This window comes from Theropithecus gelada, chromosome 3, assembly GCF_003255815.1.
Source record: "Theropithecus gelada isolate Dixy chromosome 3, Tgel_1.0, whole genome shotgun sequence".
NCBI classification, from domain to species: Eukaryota; Metazoa; Chordata; class Mammalia; order Primates; family Cercopithecidae; genus Theropithecus; species Theropithecus gelada.
Genome location: NC_037670.1, coordinates 16,114,556 through 16,121,914, shown reverse-complemented (window position 1 = coordinate 16,121,914; position 7,359 = coordinate 16,114,556).

The following is a 7,359-nucleotide window of genomic DNA, read 5'->3' as shown; positions in this document are numbered from 1 at the left end:
CCCTCCCCTCCCCTCCCTTTCCCTTCCCTCCCCTCCCCTCCCCTTTCCTTCCTTTCCCTTCCCTCACTCTGTCACCCAGACTGCAGTACAGTGATGTGATCATAGCTTCATTGCAGCCTTGACCTCCTAGGCTCAGGTGATCCTCCTGAGTAGCTAGGACCATAGGCACGTGCCACCATGCCTGGCTAATTTTTTAAATTATTAGTGTTTGTAGAGATGGTGTGTCCCTATGTTGCCGAGGCTGGTCTCAAACTCCCAGGCTCAAGTGATCCTCCCACCTCAGCCTCCCAAAATGCTGGGATTACAGGTGTGAGCCATCTCACCGGGCCCTACCAGTGATTTTTGCTTCTTGCTCCAACAGCGCTGCTGAGGGGCTGAGGAGACAGAGAGGAGAGGAAGGAAGCTGGTGGGGCTTAGGTGTCCTTGGCTTTGGGGAAATGCTAGACCAGGCCTGGGCCACCTGAGGATGCCTCTGACCTGAGGACAATTGGTTTTCATAAATTGTAGTTCAGTTGGACCTTCTTGTCACTCACTACTGAACTCAGTCTTGATAGATTTCCCCAGACTCATTTGAAGAAGGAAGTAATGAAAAAGCAGGCCAGGATTGGCTCATGCCTGTAGTCCCAGCACTTTGGAAGGCTGAGGCAGGAGGATAGGTTAAGGCCAGGAGTTTGAGAGCAGCCTGGACAACATAGCAAGACCCTGTCTCTACACAACATTTTAAAAAAGTAGCTGGGTGCAATGGCTCACACCTGGAATCCCAGCACTTTGGGAGGCCGAAGCAGGAAGATGGCTTGAACCCAGGAGTTCAAGACCAGCCTGGGCAACATAGTGAAACCCTGACTCTACTAAAAATTTAAAAATTAGTTGGGTGTGGTGGTGCACGCCTGTAGTCCCAGCTACTCGGGAGTCTGTGGTGAGAGGATTGCTTGAGCCCAAGAGGTTGAGGCTGCAATGAGCTGTGATCACACCACTGCACTCCAGCCTGGGTGACAGAGGAAGACTCCGTCTCAAAAATAAAATAGGCCAGGCGCAGTGGCTCACACTTGTAATCCCAGCACTTTGGAAGGCCAAGGCGGACAGATCACGAGGTCAGGAGATTAAGACCATTCTGGCTAACACGGCGAAACCCCGTCTCTACTAAAAATACAAAAAAATTTAGCTGGGCCCGCAGTCACAGCTGCTCGGGAGGCTGAGGCAGGTGAATGGCATGAACCTGGGAGGCGGAGCTTGCAGTGAGCTGAGATTGCGCCATTGCACTCCAGCCTGGGCAACAGAGCGAGAAGCGAGACTCTGTCTCAAAAAGTAATAATAATAAAATAAATAAAATAGCTGGCCACGGTGGCTGACACCTGTAATCCTAGCACTTTGGGAGGCTGAGGCGGGTGGATCACCTAAGGTCAGGAGTTCAAGTCTAGCCTAGCTAACATGGGGAAACTCTGTCTCTACTAAAAATACAAAAATTAGGGGCCAGGTGCAGTGGCTCACACCTGTAATCCCATCACTTTGGGAGGCTGAGGTGGGCGGATCACCTGAGGTCGGGAGTTCAAGACCAGCCTGACCAACATGGAGAAACTCCGTCTCTACTAAAAATATAAAATTAGCCAGGTGTAATCCCAGCTACTCGGGAGGCTGGGGTGGGAGAATCGCTTGAACCCGGGAGGTGGAGGTTGCAGTGAGCCGAGATCGCGCCCCTGCACTCCAGTATGGGCAACAGAGCGAGACTCCGTCTCAAAAAAAAAGGTAAATCATACCCTTTTTGTACTAGTACAATTTCCATGTCAGTCATGTATCTATGAGCAGTTGGTGGGATTGGGGTTGGGGGAATACCCAAGCATACTCATGAAACAGTTCCTGGGGTATCGTCTGCCTGGCTCCTGCCCATCCTCCACGGTGGGTGCTGGCAGTGAGGAGGGTGCTGGCCCACCCAGTGATCGGCGTGAAGCTTGTTCTGGGTTTCAGCCTTCATGTGTCTCACTGGCAGGGACACAGGGTATGTGAAGAGTTACCAGGCATCAGGAGCATTTGGAATTCTGTGAGGCCGAGAGCATCTCCATTCAAGTACATGGGCTTTGGGCCTGCCCCATATCTGCACAGACCCACCTGCAGGGACTGAGCCGTGACTGGGCAGAGCTCCCCTCCACTCGGCTCTTAGGACTTCCTCAGCCGTCTCTTCCCACAGGAAGCCCTCCTGGGCTCCTCCTGAGCTCTCACGCCAGGGCTGGCAGGGAGCCTGGTACAGAAGGGTGCTGATGGATGCTCCCACTGAGCCTCTATGTGCCTGGAGTGGGCTGAAGGCAGTAGTGCTGCTATTAAAATCACAGCTGAGGCTGGGAGCGGTGGCTCATGCTTTGTGTTAGTCAGTTATCCTATTGCTATAAAGAACTGCCATAGACTAGGTAATTTACAAAGAAAAGAGGTTTCATTGGCTCATGTCTCTGCAGGCTGTACAGGAAGCATGGCTGGGGAGGCCTCAGGAAACGTACAATCATGGCAAAAGGTGAAGGGGGAGCCAGCACTTCAAATGGCGGCAGCAGGAGGAATGAGAGAGAAGGGAGGGGTGCCACACACTTGTAAACAACTAGATCTCACAAGAACTCACATGACGACAGCTCCAAGGGGAATGGTGTCAAATCATGAGAAATTGCCCCCATGATCCAATCACCTCCCACCAGGTCCCACCTCCAACACTGGGGATTACAATTGAACTTGAGAGGCTGGGCGTGGTGGCTCAGGCCTGTAATCCCAGCACTTTGGGAGGCCAAAGCGGGTGGATCACCTGAGGTCAGGAGTTTGAGTCCAGCCTGGCCAACCTGGTGAAACCCTGTCTCTACTAAAACCACAAAAATTAGCCAGGAGTGGTGGCAAGTGCCTATAATCCTAGCTACTGAGGAGGCTGAGGCAGGAGAATCTCTTGAACCCAGGAAGTGGAGGTTGCGGTGAGCTGAGATAGCGCCATTGCACTCCAGCCTGGGTGACAGACTGAGACTCCATCTCCAAAAATAAATAAATAACAACTGAACATGAGATTTGGGTGGGGACATGGATCCAAACCATATTACTCCTATAATCGCAGCACTTTGGGAAGCCAAAGTGGGAGGATCACTTGAACCCAGGAGTTGAGAACAGCCTGAGCAACATAGTGAGACCTCGTCTCTACAAAAAGTAGAAAAACTTAGCCAGGTGTGGTGGTGCGAGCCTGTAGTCCCAGCTACTCGGGAGGCTGAAGCAGGAAGATCACTTGAGCACGGGAGGCTGAGGCTGCAGTGAGCTATGATGGTGCCACTGCACTCTAAGCCTGAGCGACAGAATGAGACCCTGTCTCAAAAAAAAAAAAAAAAAAAAAAAAAAAGAAAGAAAACAAAAGAAAAAAACAGAGCTGGACAGTAGTTAAAATGGTAAAAACAGATTTTATTCAGGAACTATTGCAATAGGGAAAAGAGACCTCAGTATAGAACTGGGCTCAGTTCTGAATACAGCAGGGACAAGTGGAGACTTCCACCCTAGGAGCAGGTTGGAGGGGAGTGGGTGGGTGGAAAAATACAAAGGGGTGGGAGGTTCTGGTTGAACTGACTCCCAGGATCCTGGCTGAAGGTAGGCAAGAGTGATCAGACGGCACCTGGCAGGTGGTGGGCGAGGAGGGATTTGATCAGATATTAAGGGTGGAGATTCTGGCTAAACTGACTTGACAGGATTTTTGCTACAGCTGGGCAATGCAGAGACGGGCACAGACACTCAAAGGTCAAGGCTGAGTGGAGAAGAGGCTCCAGGGAGGCTGAAGTCCGGTCAAGGAAAGAGAAAGACTGTTTCTAGCCCTGCGTGCCTCCTCGTCGGCAGTTGAGACCCCACTGCTGCCTGCTCCTTCCCATTCCATTGCGGGGACCTGGACTTGATCTAGCCCTGGACACACTTTTGTGGGTGCCAGGAGGGAGGAATCTGCTCCTCCTTTCGGCCCCCGACAGCCCCCAGCCCCAGTGGCCACTCACTCCCAGCATGCCTTGCAGCTGCCTGGGTGGGAGATTGTGGTAGACTCGGAGCTGGGGCAGGGAGGACAAGCTTCTTCTGGAAGGGCAATGGGCAGAGGGTGACCTGGTCTTTCACGGTGGTGTCAAGGACCACAGAGCCAGGCCATATTCTCCCCACATTAACTTTCCCAAAGAGATCAGTTTTCTGCTGAACAATAATTCCCATTTATTGGGAATTCCTCATGCCTGTAATCCCAGCACTTTGTGGGGGACTGAGACAAGAGGATTGATTGAGCCCAGGAGTTTGAGACCAGCCTGGGCAACATAGCAAGATTTAAAAAATTTAAAAATTAGAGGCCGGGCGCAGTGGCTTACGCCTGTAATCCCAGCACTTTGGGAGGCTGAGGCAGGTGGATCACCTGAGTTTGGGAGTTCAAGACCAGCCTGACCAACGTGGAGAAACCCCATCTCTACTAAAAAAGCAAAATGAGCCGGGTGTGGTGGCGCCTGCCTGTAATCTCAGCTATTCGGGAGGCTGAGGCAGGAGAATTGCTTAAACCTGGGAGGCGGAGGTTGCAGTGAGTTGAGATCGTGCCATTGCACTCCAGCCTGGGTGACAAGAGCGAAATTGTGTCTCAAAAAATAAAATAAATTTAAAAATAAAAATAAAGTAGCTGGGCACGGTGGTGCACACCTGTAGTCCCAGCTACTCAGGAGGCAGAGACAGGAAGATCACTTGATTTTGAGCCCAAGTTCAAGGCTGCAGTGAGCTATGATTGCACCACTGCATTCCAGCCTGGGCAACAGAGAGTAAGACCCTGTCTCATAAAAAAAAAAAAAAAATTCCAGTGACCAGAGCTTAACTCTGTCACCTTGAAGTCTTGTCATCTCTCACCTAGTTTCCTTAAACAGCCTTTGGATGGCTTCCTGCTGTCCATCGGGACCACGTGCCACACCCCCATCCACTTTGGCAAGTCACAACCTTCCCCACCGCCTGACGCCTTTCATAGCCACCACGGACTCCCCACAGGGGCAAGAAGTTCCAGCCACAGGACCACTGAGACCCCTGGATTTGCCCCCAGCTCCCACCTCAGGCTCTTGCTCAAGACAGACGTCCCCTACCACCACTGCATCCCCCTCTTTGGCCACCTTTCAGGCTGGGCTGAAATACAACCTGTCCCCATGCAGGCCAGGGAACTCCTCTTTCTGTCATCCCTCAATTCCCAGTCGGTGACTCTCAGGCTGCACCTCACGGTTGGGACTTGGCAGGGGGGCCTTGCCGTACTCCAGGCCTGATGCCATGAGCTGAAGGCCCTGGCTGCCATGATAGCCAGTGGCACGGTGCAGGAGCTCAAGCTGAGGCTAAAGTAAGAGATTGCCTTCCTGGTGCTCCCGCCCACCTCTGTTAGCCACCCTCCAGTGCCCTCCAGGGAGGGAAAGCTGCCCACTACCAGGCCAGTCGCTGGCTGGGCCGAGCAGCAACGTCCATGTGGGTGTCTGTTTTTCTTATTCTTGCCGTTTCCTGCTCTCTCGGGGTGCACAGGCCCAGGCAGGCCATGTCCCTGGGGCAGGCTGCCAATCACCTCCCTCCTCTTTCCTCCTGCTCACATAAGCAGCAGGGTGGCAGGTGGACCAGCCGCTGACATAGGCCTGCTTGTCCTCCCTCTTTCCCTAGGCCACCTTCTGTTGGCAGGCTGGGAGCCCTTCATGGGGGAGGTGTTGGGGGCATCCTCTGTTTTCAGGGTTTTGTTTCGTTTGTTTGTTTTGAGACAGAGTCTTGCTCTGTCGCCAGGCTAGAGTGCAGTGGTGCGATCTCAGCTCACTGCAACCTCCACCTCTTGGGTTCAAGTGATTCCTCTGCCTCAGCCTCCCAAGCAGCTGGGACTACAGGCGCCCGCCACCACACCTGGCTAATTATTTTTGTATTTTAGTAGAGACGGAGTTTCACCATGTTGGCCAGGATGGTCTCGATCTCCTGACCTCGTGATCTGCCTGCCTCGGCCTCACAAAGTGCTGGGGTTACAGGCGTGAGCCACCGCACCCGGCCAGAATTGGACCCAGTTCTATACTGAGGTCTCTTTTCCCTATTGTTTCTGTTTGTTTTTGAGATAGAATCTTGCTGTGTTGTCCAGGCTGGAGTGCAGTGGGGCAATCTTGGCTCACTGTAACCTCTGCCTCCTGGGTTCAAGCAATTCTCTTGCCTCAGCCTCCCAAGTAGCTGGGATTACAGGTGCCCGCCACCACACCCAGCTAATTTTTAAATTTGTAGTAGAGATGGGGTTTTGCCATGTTGGCCAGGCTGGTCTCCAACTCCTGACCTCAAGTGATCCACCCATCTCACCCTCCCAAAGTGTTGGGATTACAGGCATGAGCCACTGTACCCGGCCTGTTTTGAGTTTTTGATGAAGTGGGGTTGAGTTCCTTTGTCTGATGTTCCTTGTGTTTCCAGCCCACCGGGTGCCCCGTGGGGAGGCAGGCGATTGGTAGAACTTATTGTATCTCGAACCCCACCCATTGTGTCAAAAAGGGGCATCAGCCCAGGGGCGGTGGCTGGCACCTGTAATCCTAGCACTCTGGGAGGCTGAGGTGAGAGAATCGCTTGAGCCCAGGAGTTCGACATCAGCCTGGACAACATGACAAGACCCCATCTCTACAAAAAAATAATAAAAATAAGCCAGGCATGGTGGTGTGTGCCTGTAGTCTGAGCTACTCGGGAGGTTGAGATGGGAGGATCCCTCAAGCCCAGGAGTTGGAGGCTGCACTGAGCTATGATTGTACCTGCACTCCAACCTGGGCAACAGAGTGAGACCCTGTCTCAAGAAAAAAAAAAGAAAAAAAAAAAAGGCAGCCAAAGGTAACCACCACTCACCCCCTACAAACAGGTCCCTGTTGCTACCTGATGGGGGAGTGGCCCCAGCCCAGACTCCACTTGCCAGAATTACACCATGGGTCTCAGGGCAGGCTGCTGGGCAGCAGACCTCGACACACGTATTTCTGAGTGAGTGATGCATTAAGGCCATCATCCCGGAGGGTGCTGGAGTAAGAGAAGCGGGTCAAGGAAGGAGAGGAAGCCAAGTAGAGATGTAGCCTCCAGCAAAATCCTGTGAGGCCGGGCATGGTGGTTCACACCTCTAATCTCAGTTCTTTGGGAGGCTGAGGCGAGTGAATCACCTGAGGTCAGGAGTTCAAGACCAGCCTGGGCAACATGGTGAAACCCCGTCTCTGCTAAAAATACAAAAATTAGCTGGGCGCAGTGGCACCTGCCTGTAATCCCAGCTACTCAGGAGGCTGAGGCAGGAGAATCGCGAACCTGGGAGGCAGAGGTTGCAGTGAGCCAAGATTGCGCCATTGCACTCCAGCCTGGGCGACAGAGTGAGACTCCATCTCAAAAAAA